Source organism: Mustela erminea, chromosome 7 (genome assembly GCF_009829155.1).
Source record: "Mustela erminea isolate mMusErm1 chromosome 7, mMusErm1.Pri, whole genome shotgun sequence".
Lineage (NCBI taxonomy): Eukaryota > Metazoa > Chordata > Mammalia > Carnivora > Mustelidae > Mustela > Mustela erminea.
Window position 1 is genome coordinate 94,587,461 of NC_045620.1, and position 19,152 is coordinate 94,606,612.

The 19,152-nt window shown below is 31.4% G+C and overlaps 1 protein-coding gene across 4 annotated transcripts in view; it reads right to left on the bottom strand.

The window, feature by feature from the left end:
- LRRTM4 (leucine rich repeat transmembrane neuronal 4) overlaps nucleotides 1-19,152 on the bottom strand; it is a 700,608-nt gene that overhangs the window by 672,841 nt on the left and 8,615 nt on the right. The window contains exon 3 of one of the 4 annotated variants that reach the window (XR_004287875.1): nucleotides 19,083-19,094. The exons of the other annotated variants lie outside the window; for them this stretch is intronic. The gene's annotated coding sequence lies outside the window, so the exon portion shown is untranslated. Of the gene's footprint in view, nucleotides 1-19,082; nucleotides 19,095-19,152 lie in introns of those variants that run through there. 4 annotated transcript variants of the gene reach the window in all.

Below are 19,152 nucleotides of genomic sequence, written 5' to 3' on the forward strand. Positions count from 1 at the left end.
ACAGTAATATAAATGGCATAAGAATATATATTTAAGAGAAGATATAAATTAATAAAGATGAAACAGGAAAAATTGAAGAAGTAAGAAATCAGGAGACAAAGTGGTATGTTCAATTAATAATTCTTAAAGCCATTTTCAACAATAATAAATGCATGCAAACTTTTTAAAAAACAAAATCAAGAAAAAAAGGGTAGGCACACTAGACATCAGTATTTAAGGAGAGTAAAACCGCAAAGTAAATGACTGCCAGAACTATAAATATTGTTCTTTACTTTAAATTTTCAAAATTTTTAAAAGATTTTATTTATTTGTCAGAGAGAGAGTGAACGAGTGGGCACACACACAGGCAGCAGGAACAGCAGGCAGAGGGAGAAGCAGGTTCCCTGCAGAGCAGAAGAACCTGATGCAGAACTTGATCCCAGGACCCTGGGATCATGACTTGAGTTGAAGGCAGACACTTAACTGACAGAACCACCCAGGTATCTCTAAAATTTCAAATTTCTATTTATGTCACTCAGCAAAGTTGAGGATCTCTTAAAAATTAATTTCTAAGAAGTAGAAATTTTCAAAACTGTTTCATGAGGATAAAATAATAAATCCTCAACCATGAAGTTATATAAAAATAAACTAAGAAATATATCTTCCCGAAAAGATGCAGGACCCCAAGAGTTTTAGAAATGACATAAATGAAGTACCCATTTTTATGTATTTTAAACTATTTCAGAATGTAGAAATTATGGAAAGCTTCACAATTCATTTAACAAAACTAGTTTAATTCTGGTAATAAAAATGACAAAGAGTTAAAAGTACTAATTAATTTTCTTTACAGATATAGATACAAAATACTTAATATTTTATAGCCAATTTACTTCAGCTATATATTACCAGGATATTCCATGATAAAATAGTTTCTAGTAGTAAAGCAAGGGTGGTTGAAAATTACAAGACCTTATAAAGTCAGCCTACTTGATTAATGAGTTAATAGAAATCATCTCCATAAATACAGCATCCTATATGATAAACTTTAATACCCATTTCTTATAAACCAATCATAAACTGGGAGAGGTAGAGGATTTCTCTAACATGGTAAAGAATTTGTGACTAAGAACAACTGTTGTTCTTGTCAATAATGATGGACAACAGAAGACTGCCAAACTTCGCCTAAGAGTATAGAGAATCTAAAAGAGGAAAATAAATTCTAAAAATTTACAGACAGAAATGCTTTTAACAACCTCATTTGTTTGTTTGTTTTCAATGTTTTTATTGAAGTATAATTATTGGAATGATCCATCATTTCCATTTTAGCTGTTCTTCCCATCTGTGGTTTGTTATTTTTATTCCCTTAAAAGTGCCTTTCCAAGAGCAGAAGTTTTAATTATGAGTAAGTCTTAATTTTCACTTCGTTCTTGAATAGCTCATGCTATTGTTATCATATATAAGAAAAAATTTTCTCCTCTTGTTTACTCCAGAAGTTTCATAGTTTTAAGTTTCACATTTAGATCTATGATCCACAGAATTAAACTGCTATCAGGTGTGAAGTGTTCTGGTATGGTACGGTATGGTATGGTATGGTATTTATTTATTTATTTTTGCATTTGTTTTGGGTTGTATTAAGTCATTTGCCTTTCAGTACCAGTTTTAGTATTTCAATATCAATGTTTCATTTTACACACACACACACACAAGCCTGCTGTAATTCTGTTTGGGATAGTGTTAAATATATAGATCTAAGGAGAACTGACATCTTAACAGTACTAAGTCTTCCAATTCATAATCAAGGTGTGTCTTACCTATTACTTACAATTTCTTTAATTTCTCTCAGCAATATTTTATAACTTCAGGTTTTGAGCATTCATGTCAGATTTATTCCTAAGCAACTTATATTTTTGATATTATAAACAGCACTGGTTTTTGACTTTTTATTGTTAATACAGTAAAACAATTGATTTTTTGTGTAATAATGTACACTGTAACCTTGCTAAACTCACTTATTCTGGGAACATGTTGTTGTTATTGTTTTTGCAGATTTCATTAGATTACCTTTATAGATAATCTTGTCATCTACAAATAAAAGTAGTTTTTATTCTTATTTACGATCTGGATGCCTTTTACTTCTTATTCTTACCTTACTACACTGGCTAGAACTTTCACATTATTTTGAATAGCTGGTGAGAACAGACATATTTGTTGGAAAAAGCTTTGATTTGTCACTATCATGTGTGATTGCTACTAGTTGATTTTTCATGGATGTCCTTTATCAGGCTAAAGAAGTTCCCTTTTACTCGTTTTGCTTTTTTTTTTTTTTGTACTAGAAATGTATATTGAATATACTCAAATGCTTTATCTGCATGTACTGAGACAGTTATATGTTAATTAAATTGTATACTAAATTATATAGATTGATACACAGATGTTTATATCAACCATACATTCCTGAAATAAATCTCACTTGGTCATGATTATGTATTTTTGGGGTATAACTTCCCAAAACGTTTATAGAATTTTTGCACATATTTTATTTTATTTGGTGTATTTTGCCTGTAGTTTTCTCCTTGTAATTTGTCTGCTTTTGGTGTTACTGTAGTCATGGCCTAATCAAATGAGTTGGGAAGTATTTCTTCGTCTGTAATCTTCTCTTTAATCTTCTTCGATTTGTGAATTTGTGTTATTTCTTTCTTCACTGTAAGATAGGGTTTACAATAAAACCACTTATACCTGGTGTTTAACTCTTGGGAAGGATTTTAAGTACATATTTATTTGATAAATATTGATATTTAATTAATTGATATAGGGATATTCAGGTTCTCTATCTCTTCCTAAGTAAACTTAGGTACCTTTGTGTCTCTCAAGGAATATTTAAGTTATGTCCAAGTCATCAAAAAGATTTTTTAATATTTCTTTAATATGCTTTTAATATCTTTAAAATCTGGAGGAATTCCACCACTCTCACATTTGTGTGTGTGTTTGCAGCTTATTTTTATAGATCAGTCTGACCAGTTTAATCAATTGTATTGCTTTTCTCAGAGAATAACCTTTAGTTTCACTAATTTCATTATTTTTCTGTTTCTTGATTGATTTTGACCCCATAACAATTATGTTCTGCTTACTCTGGATTATTCGCTCTTCTTTTTTTCTTTTTCTTTTTTTTTTTTTAAGTTGAAGTTGAGGTCATGGTTTGAAACCTTTCTCCTTTTCTACTATAGGCATTTATTCCCCGTAAATACTGGCTGCAGTTCTGGATTTTTTTTTTTTTCCAGAGCCTTCTTCCATATCTTCCATATCCATATCACCCTTTTCAAATGGCTTCAACAAGTCAAAGGACAAATATTTTAAGTCCAGGTCTACATCTATATTCACATACACACAGACACACTCACACAAACACTGGATAGATAGATGATAGATACATAGATAACTAGACAGACAGATTGATTTATATGGAACTTTAAATATGTATATGAAGAATATTTATAATCATATATTATATAATGGTGCATTCCCAAATAATACCGCATGTTCTGTTCTATGCTTAAATCACTGGTAATTTAACAGACATCACTGATTATTAGTGATTTTGAATAGATGTAAAATATTACAAGCATAATAACAATATCACAGCAATAGCTAGCATTTATTAAGAGAACCCAATGTGTGCCAGAGACTGTTACATCTTTTAATACATGATGGTTGTATTAAAACCCTGTAAGATACACATAGCAGGATTATCTTACAGATAAGAAAACAGGTTGACAGGGGCACACGGGTGACTCAGTGGGTTAAAGCCTCTCCCTTCGGCTCAGGTCACGATCCCAGGGTCCTGGGATCGAGCCTCACATCAGGCTCTCTGCTCAGTAGGGAGCATGCTTCCCTCTTTCTCTCTGCCTGCCTCTCTGCCTACTAATGATCTCTGTCAAATAAATAAATAAAATCTTTAAAAAATTAAAAAAAAAAAAAACAGGTTGACATAGGGTAACCAGTCTGCCCATAATTTCAGAGCTAAACATGGCAAGGCTCATGTTTTGGCTCAAATCTTTTTGACTCCGAAGTGTTTCTAAGGGGGAAAAAAAATCATTTTATTTTTAATTTCAGCCTTTCCATGGTACAAGTCAGTCCATGACATTTGTTCAAATTTCATTACTCATGAACCTAAAACTCAATTGGAAGAAATCTTTCATCAAGAGTTTAACCGTATCTCTCCCATATAATAGGAGAAAATCCTACCATCCGTGAAAATTGCTTCCTCCAATAGATCAAGTCATCTGAGAAACCATCTTCTTAGAGATTGCAGAAAATTACAGAAATGTCTGTCAGTCCCCAAGTTCTTCCTGAGGCTAGTTTCTTCCTATGCATTTTCATCTGGTATACTGAAAACTTTTTATCTGCTTTTCAGTTTCCCCTTGATTCCTGCTTTGCAGCTCTTCCTCATTGAAATAAGTGTACAAACCTTATTACGGTTTTCCTCCTTTCTGTACATAGATAAACAAACATAGTCATGGCCTTAAATTCACTGATGACTAACAAACATTAAATATTCTTATGCCTGATGGGTGCTATTTGTGTTTCCTAAACCCAATTACTCAGTAAATTTCTGGGAAGATATGTTTTTTTTCCTATCATGTATTAAGTTCTCCCACCATTGTTTCTCTTCATGCAAAATTCTCTCGGCCTGCAGTACTACTATGGTGGTAACAAAACCATTTTTTTCTCTTTCTCTTTCTTCATTTTTCTTTTTTTTCTTCACCTTTCTTTCTTTCATTCTCTTTCCCTCTTTTGTTCTCTCTTTCCCTCCTACCTTTTCTTTTCCCCTTCCTTCATTTCTCTCCCTCATTCTCTTTCTATCTTTCCTAGAATATTTTTATTTATTGTAATTTGTTAGTACTTTAACCTTAGCTAAGAGTCACAATAAAGCAAAGCATGCTATTCTTATCATCAGCAAAATCCCGACACCACTTTATTAAAACCTTATACACAGAAATGCTCTCAATTTTGAAGTGAGCATAAGTCTCTGCATAGATTACCCTCACCCCCTTTCTAAATATGACATCAAACTCTTTAAGTTTTTGGATCACTAGTTAACCTTCCTAGGCTACAGAAATGTAATCCTTGCCCCTTCAAGAGCAGATTCTTTGAACTATATTAGCGGTTCTCAATCATGTTGATTTTGCCCAGTCCCCCAGAGAGTTATTTGGCAACATCCAGAGACACTGTCGGCCATCACAACTGGAAAAAGGGAGTTGCTGCTGATGTCTAATGGAGACAGTCATGTTTCCTAAGAAGCTCAGGTCAGACCCCATCTCCCCCACCACCAATTATCCCAAATATCAAGAATATGAATATTGAGAAACCCTTTACAGGATCAGTTCCTACATTAGGAGTGTCTATTTTTCTATGGAAATGTGTCCATGGGAAGTAGAGTTACCTTAGAATTTATAAGACAACAAGGGAAATTTTCCTGGTTCTAGCTCTCCACACACTTACCTGAGTCTGCCCAGCTATGCTAGATGCTAATTGTGTCTCTGCGATGCAAAAAGATAAAGGCATGATGAGAATAAAGATTTCAACAAAAGCTTCATCAGATCCCTAATTCCGCCATGGTTTTAGTTCTTAATCCTAGCTTTGGTAAACTGGTAAATCACAAAGACTGCTTTCAGCCCTTTAAAGCTAGAATTGGTGCTTGCTTCGGCAGCACACATATTAAAGCTAGAATCGATCACTCTAACTAGATAACCAAAAGAGAACTTTGGATCAAATCTATTTTATCTGTCTAGAAGTGTTAAAACTCTGAATGCCTCCACAGATACTCAGTGAACTACAGGTTTCCATAGTCCCATTAATTCCTAATGCTTGCTTATCTAGACATGCTGTTTCATATACTACCTAGGATACTTGCCTCTTTTGCTCTAACCCTATCCCTAACCCTTCATTAAATACAATCCATAGAAAAATTTTAACAGACCTCCTTCCTTTTTGCCCCAAACTCTTGCTTATTTTTGCTTCCTTGTTCTCTCTAATCAGAAAATAATAACAGCTAGAGGTAACCTAATTAAAAAAATACTAAAAAAGAAAATGATACAGGAGCATCTTACCTATTTCCCACTCATTGGAGAACTGCTGCCAGGCTATATTATTGCCTCTTTCCCCCCAGAAGAGCCTTATTGTCAACTATAAACACTTCTCAGTCAGTCTGAACATTCCTCGAATGGGCTCAAGTCTACCACAGTAATGATTTCCTCCTCAAAATTACTGTGGAGGTGAGAGAAGAGAACTTTCCTGAGCACTCTCAGAGCTCCCTAATTAGTCAACATCATTTCAGAAATTTGACCAATAAAATAAAGACTGTGAAGCTTAACAACTGGCAAGGTTGAGAAATAATGGATAAAAATGTCTTATTTATTAAACCAAAGAAAATATACCAGAATACAACTGAAATTCATATTTGGAATATTATTATTTTGATTACAATAGGAACATTAAAAAATAACCCCACTCACATATACACGTAAGTCTGCATTAGATGGGTCAGAGCAAAAAACAGATAGAAGAGAATACTGAAATATAAAAACTCATTATATTCATATTGGGAACAAACAAAATGATTATTATATAGAGAGAAATAAATGTTCTCCTTTATGCAGAATATTTTAGTATTTTACAGTACACTTAATTCACAAATAGAAATTAGAGTTTTATCATAGTCCAAGATTAAAGATTCAGAACTTAAAAGATATTTACTCCAGATTATTCTTTAAGAAAACACAATTCCAAAAAATGTATCAAAGAAATTTTATTAGAGTACTGACATAATAATTCTAGAGTTCATCTCCATAACCTCAAACATCTCACTTATCTACCACTAGAGAATCATTTTAATAAATTAAAACAGGTAGATTTTTATTTGATGTCATGGGGAAATGTCCAAGATATATTACATAAAACAAATAAATCCAAAAGCATACAAACAGAACTTCAATCAGTACAGCTAGTATAGTATTATTTGAGAAGAAAAATGTATTCATTTATATATGCACAGAAAATATCCAGAATAATACAGAGCAAAGTGTTAACAATGATTTATTTCTAGAATAGGGTTCTGGAAAGCATAAGAGGCAAAAGAAAACAAGATAGTGGGAAAGAACCACTTTTATATATGTAAATTATAGTGACTTTTATAATTAAATATAGAAACTGGGTGAAAATGATAGCCAAAAACATTTTTAAAATATGAATAATGAAACATAATTTAATCTATTATATTAATTAAGCAATATAATAAAAGGATTAGGAAAATTAAAAGTTTAATAAGAGAATGTATATTCATATATATTTGTATATATGGAAACATGTGAATACATAATCTATGCACATAACATATAAATATCTATGCATAAAACAATATATGTATCTGTAAGTATTCAATGCTTTGTAAGTTCACAAATACAGCATTCCATATCTGTGAGTAAGTAACCAATGAGTTTGGGAAAGTGGGTAACATATTTTATAACAAAAGTTAGGTGAATTAATGATTTGCATGCAAAAAATAAAACCATGAAACTGTTAGAGGAAAATAAAAGTGATTATTTATTTAATATTTTTTGGAGATAACCTTTGTTAACCATACAAAAAGTCAGAAACCATAAAATAAAATGTAGAATTTAAATATGTGAAATTAATTTTCTAATTACACAGTAAAAAATCCCACCTAAAATAATTAAAAGACAAATGACAAGCTCTGAAAAAAACCATCTATGATGTTTATAGAAGCAAAAGAATTAACCAACTAATTTAAAATCAATCAATAAAATTATGAATTGGCAAAGAACGGGAACATAAAATACAGAAAGTAAAATATACAAAAGCCAAACAAATGTAAGAAATTATATATATTGTTAGTAAAGTGATGAACATAAAAAAAAACCCTTGATGTCAATTGGAAAAGATTACTGCCAAAATTTAAAATATCATTATAAATTTTTAATCATTAAGTATATGTAGAAACACATAGTGTAAGAGTGGCCATCTTAAGTTTCTTTATTCCCAAAATGCCAAAACCACCACTAAAACAAAATTTGTGTACAGTAAAGTCATATACAATACTATCCACTAACTAAAATTATGTTGTAGATGAATAGTTGTTAATGTATAGTTATGCTCACAATAAAGTAAAAATGACAGCTTATAGATAATTTGCAAAATTAATTTTGTTTATGTAACAAAAGTACAGAAATACGCCAGGAAAATGGTAAAAAAAAAAGGCTATATTAAGCATTTTTTCTCATTTTTGCCCTTATGTTTTGTCATATTGAACATGAATAGTATAATAAAATGGCATATTGATGAAAAAAGTCAGTGAGGAAGATATATATTAAAAAATGGGCTACTTCAAAATCTATACCCTGAAGTTAATCCATAGTTTTAAACTTAAAATAATGAAATAAGCTTACTAATTTTTCAGAAAAAACTTATGAAGAAACTTTTCAAAGAAGAGACTATGTTTTTAAAGTGAGAAAATAATGAAGAGATGTAAAATTTGGGATGCAATCATTTATTCTTTCATTAAATATTCTTTCAATAAACATATAAGACATGAAATGAGGTACTGGAGATATAAAGTCAAACAAAAATAGTCATATATTATCTGCCCTTGAGTAGACAGAATTAGAAGATACTCATCAAATCATTATTTTTTAAAAAAGTGGTGATGACCAAGAATAAGTTCTGTGGTTTGACAATACAAGAATTTTAGCAATGGCTTCTTGAGGGGTTGATGAATGGAAATTAACTAGGTGGAGTGAGTAGTACCTCGGTATAGGCTCAAACAGTGATGTTGCCAAAGGAGAGAGCACGGCAAATAAGAGGGAAAGGAAGGGAGGCGGGAGTAGAGAGTGTGAAGGCCTCCTGCGATGGAGACTTAAGAGCAAGGGGAGTGTGATGTGAAAAGAACCTGCAAAGGCAGGGTCAGGTTAGTCATTGTTTTTAAGTCATGTTAAGTGTTTTCATTTTTATTCTAAGAGCAGGACTCCACTAAATTGCTTTAGATTAGGGAGGAGAATGAAGTGATCAGCTTTCATTTCAAAACATGCACCTGTGTGTAAAGTTGAGAACACATCCTTTGGAGCCAGAGATCAGTTAGGGAGACTAAACAAGACCAAAAGGTGGCTCTAGTGAGGACAGAAGGGATGGATTCAAGAGATACTTAAAATGTATAATCAAGAGGACTTCATGATGGATTTTTATGGAGTATAAGGATGAGGATGGGGTAAGGTATGATTCCTTTGATTCTGACTTGCAGAAATGTATGGTTTCATTCACAAGACAAGGACCAATGAAAGAAAAAAGCAGGCTTGGAAGAGATCGTGGTTTGGTTTGCAAAATGGTTACAGTATCAGATCTTTGAATTCAGATGCCAATAGAAAATTGTTATACATATGGGGAACTCAGAGAAAAGGTCAAGCAATTAAAGAATGACTTTATTAGTAGTAAAAAAAAAAAGTGGTAAAGTATATGTCTCTCTCATTCAGAAAGAGAAAAAGAGAGTGGAGAAGGGAGAGAGAGAGAGAGAATGAATGTAGGGGTGTAGAGAAAATGCAAGGATGAGGCCACAAGGAAAACATAATATTTAGTTTACAACATATATGAAAAAGGAATATGATAAAATGGAAAAGGAATGGCCCCTATATAGAATTCCAAAGAGAAGAACATTTAAGAAGAAAGGAATGTCCAAGTGTTGAATGTTAAGATATCAAGGTAAAGCAAAGAATAAAAGAGTCATCAAATTTAGTGTTAATGAAGTCAGTGGCAAACTTAGCAAGAGCTATTTTGATGGCTTACAGCTCTGATGACAGACTGTAGTGGGTTGAAGAACTAAATGATTGATGAGGAAAGGCAAACTTAGGCAGAATCTTTCAGAAAGATTTTCCATGAAGGGGAGGAATAAGAAAGGGCAATAATAGAGGAAGATATCCAGTTAGGAGACACTTTTATACAGTTTATTTCGAGGAGTAAGACTCCCCATGGCTTTAAAAGCCTATGACAGTGATCTAGGTTAGGACTCAGCGAACTATAAAATATGAGAAAACATGTTACCTGTTTTTACAAATAATGTTTTATTGGAATGCAGATGTGACTTTCCTTTACATATTTTCTATGGTTGATTTCATGCTACAATGGCAGAGTTATGTAGCTGTGAAGGAAAACATATTGTCCGCAAAGTCTAAAATATTTACTATCTGGTCCTTTACACAAATATTTAGCTGACCCTGATCAGAGTAAAGAAATCAAGTGGCTTTTTAAGAAAGTAAAAGGTAAGATAAGAATGATAAGGTAAAACTACTTGAACATCAGAGTGCACTGCTGGAGGCATTCATTTAGACAAAGGTAATGTTAATACCTTGGGAAAAAGAACCCTGATAAAATTTGAAGGTGAGTCTCCTCCAATTCTTTTTTTTTTTTTTTAAAGATTTTATTTATTTATTTGACAGACAAAGATCACAAGTAGGCAGAGAGGCAGGCACCAAGAGAGAGGAGGAAGCAGGCTCCCTGCTGAGCAGAGAGCCCGATGCGGGACTCGATCCCAGGACCCCGAGATCATGACCTGAGCCGAAGGCAGCGGCTTAACCCACTGAGCCACCCAGGCGCCCCTCCTCCAATTCTTTTTAAAATATCAATAAACCCAAAAACCCTTAGTAATTATGAACAAAATAAACAGAACTAAAATACAAAAAAAAAATTAGACTAAAGAAATTTTACATCTGTAAGGAATTCACACTCTTAAGGGAAAAGTACATCTAATATCTAATGATCTAAGGGTTTTATTCTGAATTTCAGGAGTATGGATCAAAGAAACTCACCTGCCTCATTTACAGTTTCTAGTACGGTGGTCCACAGAGACTGAAAGAACAAATATATGACCAGAGAAGATGCTTAAGAATAAGTAATTATTACATAAAATAAAAATTATTATATATGTTACATTTTCAATAATATTGGCATTTTTCCAGGAAATTGTAATCCAACATTCTGATTTAAGGACAGCAAAAGGCAAACAAATCTGAATAAAATCTATGTTTTTTTCAGTATTATATCCCCAAGGGAACAAAATAAAGGGAGTTTTCAGTGGCTGTTTTATAAATTTCAAGGAAAAGATAGTGTCTATATTGACATTAGAAAAAGCTAGAAAAAGAGACATTACTAAGCATAACTCAACTGGTAGAAAATATCCTCCCCTTTTAAGAAAAATTTTAAGACTGTAAGCAAAATAAAACTAAACTCAATGAGAGCTGATTTAAGAAAGAATATTATGAAATGCTGTAATTCCAGAAATGCAAATAACATTGAAAATTAGGAAATAAAATATGCAATTCATAAAGCCAGCAACTGAAAGCTGGGAGGGAAAGATATGTTTCATAAAAAGGAAAAAAAAAATTCTAAAAGTCATTTAATAAAACTTAATGTCCATCCTGATAAATGAGTATTTTATAAATGAGAATATAAGTATAATGATAAACATGATAAATAATTTTACCTAAAACAAAGTATTGCATATGCTATTGTAAACACAAGCACTGAGCCTACCATTAATATCTATTAATGTAGGTAAACAATACATTTTTGTGGAACAGATAAGTGAATGAATAAATAGAATGATAAAATGGACAAAAACACAAAAGGCAGTCCCATTAAAATGAGGAACAAAAATATTGCTTAAAATCAATGTAATTGTTTGTTATTTTAGATTTAGTCAATACAAATAGAAAACTATGAAATTTAACTATTAGAAAGTCAAAACATTTTGTATTTTACAAAATTATTTTTGAACTAGCAATTTCAAAAAAATTAACTTTGTCTCCTAAAATTAATGGATTCGGTCAAAATGTCGATATTAATTTTATATGTCTCTATACACTTATGATCTTATATATTCATTAAAATTTTAAAATAAAGCAAATCAACTCATCTTTATTGGGGATGCAAAAAATAGGTAATGCAAATTGAACTCTATATTTTTATGTCATCCAGAATATTTCTCTTTGACAGCTATTTCCAAATTGATATGATATCAATTATTTCCAAACTGATTTATAGATCCACATAATCCCAGTCATGTGTGTGTACATATGTGTGTGTGATAGCGCATGTGCATGTGTGTATATATTCAGGAAGAAAAAGGTTAGAGAGAGAGGGAGGGAGGAAGAGAGACATGCAAAATTTTATTTCAAATAAAAATAGCAAAAAGATAACCAAGACAGTTTTATAAAATATATGTGGAATTCAGTAGAAGACTCCTTTATAAAAATTAAAATATACCTTAAAATCATATTAGCATAAAAATGTGTTTCTTATACAAGAATAGAGAGTGGATCCATGGTAAAAATATAGAAACCACAAAAATGACATGGATATATGAAAATTTTATATTAATATTAGGCAAAACACACGGACAAAATCCTAATTCTTTAGTGAGGAAAATATGTCAGGTCTATATTTCACATTATATACTAAAGGATATTTTGGTATATTAAAGAATTAAGTATAAAAATAAACCTATAGGGGAAAGGATCAAAAGAGAGTGAATATTTACTTACATACAGGATATGAAAGGCCTTTCTAAAAATAAAAGCAATGCAAGAGAACATAATGAAAATTACTGTTGACCTCATGGACTGTTCATATATCATATTTCAAAATCAGAAATCCAACAACACAGAATATTGCACACAAAAAATTCTAATGCACTAAGGTTAAAGATGTAAATACTAAACTCTACAAACTAATGTGTCAACTTGTTTAATGAAAGACAACAAATAATGTTGGTGTATATGTGGTGAAATGTTAAATCTTACACAATGCATGTGTTAATACAAATAGGTGTATATTTTTGAGAGGGTAATGTAGCAATATGGCTTAAGAAGTTTAAAGTTTTCATTCTTTTGGCTACGCATTTTCTCTTCGAGGATTCTACCTACAGGAAGAGGTCACTGTAGAACTATTCCAACAGTGAAATAACTCAGCACAAATGTCCAACAAAAAAGAAGCCTTAAGTAAAAGATGGCATATTTGAGGACTGTAGTTTCAACATACAGTATTTTAAGACGTTATTCTATTCATCACAAAATGTGAACCTTAAAGTAACAATATATAAATCTATACATACAATTTTCAATGCCAAATTGATTTTATGAACACCCATGATACACTACCTGTGCATAAAGTAGAAGTAAAATAGCAGAATTTTAAAAGTATTATCACTGCGCATAGTGAAAATTTTTGATAATTATTTTGTTTTATTTTTATAAATAACCTCATGTTTTCAACATTTTCAAAAAAGCATTCATTTATAATTAGAGAATAATGGAAAATACATGACACATTAGGTAAAGGCACAAAGCTGTAACTCATATTTCTAAATAATATTTATCTTTAGTATCTATAAAATAGAAATATCTGTCATTGATAAAATAATGTATTTGCATATGTAGTTAATAATTATGTTCTGATAAATTTTCAGTAAGAAACACAATGAGAAAGAGAAATGGATACTATTATTTTTATAGGCCAATGATCTCTGTCAATCTTCCTGTTTTGGTGGAGAATTGTATATACATTTTCAAGAAAGATGCTGTGCCAAAATTAAAGAAGCATAAATTTGGAATATTGATTTAAAGTCAGCTTTTATCATCCAGTCATTTGAGGAAACACAGAGAGTCAAAGAGATTACGATTTGCAAAAGGTTAAAATATTATATTTATAAATAACATTCTTTTACCTTTCAAATCTCAAGATTAGACTCTAAGCAGTTATTCTCAAAAATTAAAAAAAAAAAATTCTGGTTAGAGTTCTGTAGACCATATCGCAAGAGTATGAAATGGATTGACTATCTGGCAACTGGGGAAGGGAAAGAGGTTGAGCATAGTAAGTTCAGGGCTAATGACTCTGTGGTCACTCTTTGTTGCAGGTCAGAAATCACAGTGGAAATAGCTACCACTGAACTGCCATTCCTACTTCAAGAGGAAAAATGAGATCCCCCACTGGAATGGCCTAGTGTCAGCACTTAATTGCCAAAGACAAGATAAGGCATAGATTCCATAAGAGACAGTAAAGTCAAAGTAGTAATCAAAATAATTGGACTCAAAGGACCCGTGGTGTTGTCTACTTGATCATGGTGTCCCTAGGAAAAAAGTACTTGAGTACTAATTCCTACTTGATCAGTATAAGTAGGTCAGATCTAGGTCAAGTGAACAGAAGTATAACCTGAATCACAAGAACAGTGCCATGGCCCCATAATCAATTCCCAGACTTGAGCCAGTTTGCAGATCCAGAAACATTTAAACGAAAGGTCAGATCCCCTTGAGGAAAGAAAGACAAAGCTACACTGTCAAAATGTATACTCGAAATCTCTCTCCTAGCCTTTCCCAAAGATAGAAACAGCTATTTAACAAAGCGACTATGCATTGGGCAAAGTGGTGTAATCAGTTTTGGGGGCTTACTGGAACTTGACTTGGAAGTGACACTAATTCCTGCAGATCCAAAACATCACTGTGGTCTCAGAGTTAGATTAGGGGCTCATGGTGATTGATGGAGTTTTAGCTCAGATCCGTTTCACAGTGGGTCTAGTGGGTCCAGTGGGTTCCTATCATTCCTAGGGACGTCTCCTATCGTTACGTCCCTACTTCCAGAATACATAACTGGAATAGACATATTCAATGACTGGAAGAATCCTCATTTTGGAATAATTCTGCATTTCCAATCACCATGAAAATAACATGCTGTTTTCTCCAGAGAAGATAAAATTTTGTCTTTTGTCTGTGGGGCATTTGTTTTTGTTAAGGACATGCAATAATGGTGTCCTCTATTTCACAGCACACAATGGTATCACAGGAGGTGTTATTCCATGGGGAAACTTCAAAAGAAATGTATTTCACATTAAAATATATTACAAGTATGGGGACAAAAATAGGAATTATATAATAATCTATTTATGCAAAAACAAGAGCCCATATTATATTAAACCAAGATACACACTTATATACATCAAATCATTAAATATTATGTATTTTTGCTAGAGAAATTTCAGGTCTTCTTAAAAATACATATTAACTTCTTGTTATGCATAAACACTTTGGGGAAAACTAAAGCTGCCTCCACTGGTTAAGAAAATGAACTGAAGGGCAATACTTGATCAGAATGGAAATTTATAAGTTGTTTCTATAACCCATTTCTTCCTTAGAGCTAATATTAATAAAAGAACTGTAAATGCTACCTTCTTTGAAATGTGAATAAAATGTTCAGCCAAGGGAGTACTTTACAATCCTGAGGTATTATTTATATATTAGTGTGTCTGGTACCCAAACTAAATTACAGCTCAGACAAGGGACTGAAAGGTCAGGTTTATTATTCACTTTAGTAAAAATGTAACCACAACACTTGTTTCTACATCAGGGAGTATTATAACCATCATTATAACTAATAATAACAATGAAAATAATACAGCCACAATGTATTTTGCATTTTTCAGTAGACAGTAGGGCTTATGGCTAATAATCATTTATATTTACACTGAAGCTTTTTGTGAAGGAGTTCAGAGTGGTTTTCAAATAGTAGCTCATTAATCATTTCAACAAGTTAGTTGGAAAGTTATTATCCCAGTTCAATAGATGGAAAAATTTTATCACAGAAAGGTCAGATACATATTTACTTGTCCAATATTACAGAAGTAAAGTGAGTCAGTTTCAAATATCTTAGACCTTCTTTTCACCCCTTGATCTAACCACTGGACCAATGCAATTTTGGTCCATACTATGGTTTGACCATCAACCTAAAGTACTTTAAGGCTGACCTCTCTGCTATTACTTTTACAGACCTATAAACACAGAAGAAAATAACAATTTTTCATCTGTGGAGATCATACTAAAAAAGACTCAGACACAATTAATTTATATTTATATTCCTTTTTTAAGTCTTATTAGAAATATTTAACAATGCTGGTGTCAATTTAAAATTATAAATATCAAAACCTTCATAATGAAATGCATAATAATTAAATTTATGCTGAAAGAAACAGGTAATATTTTCAGGGCTTCCTTTGAACATAAGCACATTTAATAGGAGTTACTTAAAAGAAACAAGAAATCAACTTTTAATAATTCCAACCCTTGCAAATAATTAGATCACTAGGAAAAAATGAAAAAACCAATGCTTCAGTAAATGTGACCTGAGAGAGGAGGGAGGAATTAAAAACAAGCAATTTAAACTCAGAATTTAAACTCAGACTGCTTCTTGTTTGCTTTTAAAAATCAGTGAAATTTCAGTGCTTTATCTGATAATACTTAATCTTAAAAGAAGACAGTGAAACAAAATTGTTAACCTTTAAAATGAAAATATACCATGAATATGAATTAAATAGAACTGTCTTTCTAAAATAAAATAACTTCAGGTATTTTTCCTCTTTGTCTAAATAATTTGCTACTCCAAAATTAATGTCTATATAATTTTGCACTAACCTTGAAAATGACCCAAAAGTGAAATCAGTTCATAACCCTACACATTCCTATTTGGAAGTATATATTTGCTTATGAGGTCCTAAAAAAGAGTCAGTTTTCTTAAACAATTCCATCTATATTCACTTTAGCTTGTTCGCTTTGAATATTTAAGTATACTGCAAAAAAATTATTTTTTTAGTTTTTAGGCTCAATGGAATCTGAAGATTTCAACCACTGAAATATTAAGTAAAAATGACAATTATACATTTACACAGGAAATTTTGTTTTAATATCATAGTTATTTTCTTTAATTTTTTCTTTTAAAATCAATGTGATAAAAATGTGTAATGTAACATTCTTCTACTAGAAGAATTTACATTAAAAAAAAAAGAAAAAGATGACTCTTCCTGCTAGGTTTAATGATTATATATATCTTTACCCTTCTGAGGTCTGAGAATTCAGTAAATATTTAAAAGACTAAAGTAAAGGAGAGAATAGAACTTTCCAAGAGATGGTGATATGGACATCCAAAAATTCAGAAAACAAATATGATAAATGACAGAAGAAACAAAATTATGATGTCTAAATGGTTTTAATGTCTCCCCAAAATATTTTCTTTTGAGGTAATACATGTGAATTGGACAAGTAGTGTCTACTGAAAAGTATAATTTATATTACTTTAATATCTGTATACAATATACATCTTAGCATTTTAGAAATATTTATGTGGGATATATGGGTCTTTAATTGCACATGGTTGCTTAAGTACAATTGTATTTCAAAGTTACTTTTGTATATATTTAATAAAATCATTTATATATTAAAATATAGAGATCTCATTAGCCTGTACAAAAAATGCTAAATACCATAATCTTATTTAGTTATGCATGTGTTTACTACTTATCTGGTCAGGCATCAGTTATTGTTCAATGTGTTTCTTTTAGCCAAACTTAATTTTTGGACAAGATTTTTTTTTTCTGATTTTATAAAAAATTTTCTTACCATTACTTTAACCATTCGTTAGTGCATATTAGTTTTACCGTCCTTTCACTCCCAAACCTTAGGTTTACAAGTATTATAAGATTTGACTTAAAGTCAAACATCTTACCCTTAAAAAATAATTTATCCACATCCTCATTTGCTTAAGACTTAATTTCTCTTGACAGTGAAAGCATTATTTTTTTAACTATTTAGCAGGAGTATGAATCATAGTGTTTGCATATATTGAGGAGTTTATATTGAGGAGTTTTATTAAAGCAGTTTATAAAAAATCTAGTGATTTTGATACCAAAGGAAGTAGTGTGGTTTTTCGCAACTTTCTTTAATTTACAGCTAAATTTTTAATGGCTTATGGAGCGCCTAAGAAAAACACCATCATAATTTCTCTTTCATTTTAACAATATTAAGATTTTATTAAATTGACCTGATAAATGATACTTCTCTTGGTACTATAAAAAGCAATTTTAATTTTAAAATATATTTAACATCACTTTCATGCTTTTTACTGATCCAAAGTCATACTAATATTTCAAAACTCCCACTGTCTGATGATACACAGGTTGCCAGTGTTTCACTTTGATTTAGTGATTCATGAATCTCTAGAGACATGAAAATTCTGATGAGTCACCAAGTCCCCAATGCTAATATTACCGAGCAACTTCCAATGCATAAAGCTATCTATAAATGTAATTCCTGAGACTAGGATGAGTAGATTTTATTGAATACAGACAAGTCTCAAGAAGAAAAATTCTGAAACTACATGAAGATCACTGGGGTGTGTCAAAAGCTGTACATTCCTAAGACCATAATGTAGTCAGACTTTTCAATTTGGAATCTTAGTAAAATTTTGTCCATGACATGCTAATGTAAACTTATTCTAAAAAAAGTAATTGAAGCCCTTATCATCAATTTAAGATCTTTCCTAAATTAACTATGTCAGGCTTTCTTGGAAACTGTCACTCTTCACCACTACCATTTGCATATTCTAATGAAAGCTCTATTCACAAATAGATTTTAATTGAATCAGATTCAGACAATAGATTTTTTTTTAAAAAAAATCAGTCATATTTTAAATGCTCTCAAAGTAACTAGTTACTTGCCAGAATTTAAAAGATACATAAATGTGTTTGTGTGTGCTAGCATATATGCATATATGCATATGCATATATGCACATGCATGTGTATTATGAAGTTTCCCCTCAAGCATAAAGAAATTATAATGTTCCTCACCTGAGCATGCCAATTTTTATTAACTCAAGTTCTTTCTTTCTCACTGCCAATGAATATAAATAACTCAGTATTTTCTCCATATCCCATCTTGCCCTTTTAGTCCTGAAAATGACCGCAGAGTTTACAAAGTTTACTAGTCCAAGGAATGCTTGAAGTTGGGATATATTGTGCTAGTTGCATATACTCATTTAGTGATGGATCACAGAGAAAGGAAGTGACTAGCCCAGAGTCACACCAAAAATGACAATGTGTAGCTTAAATTCTGCTTTTTGAAAAAAAGAAGAACATTAAGACTATCTAAACATGAAATACTACTAATTTTAGAGAGGTTTACTTCTCTTTTAGAGAGGTTTACTTCTCTTAAGAAGTATGTTTCCTGATAAACAAATTCTGATAATAACAACCCAAGATTCTTTCACGAATATTTCAAATGTCCAAAACAGAAAGG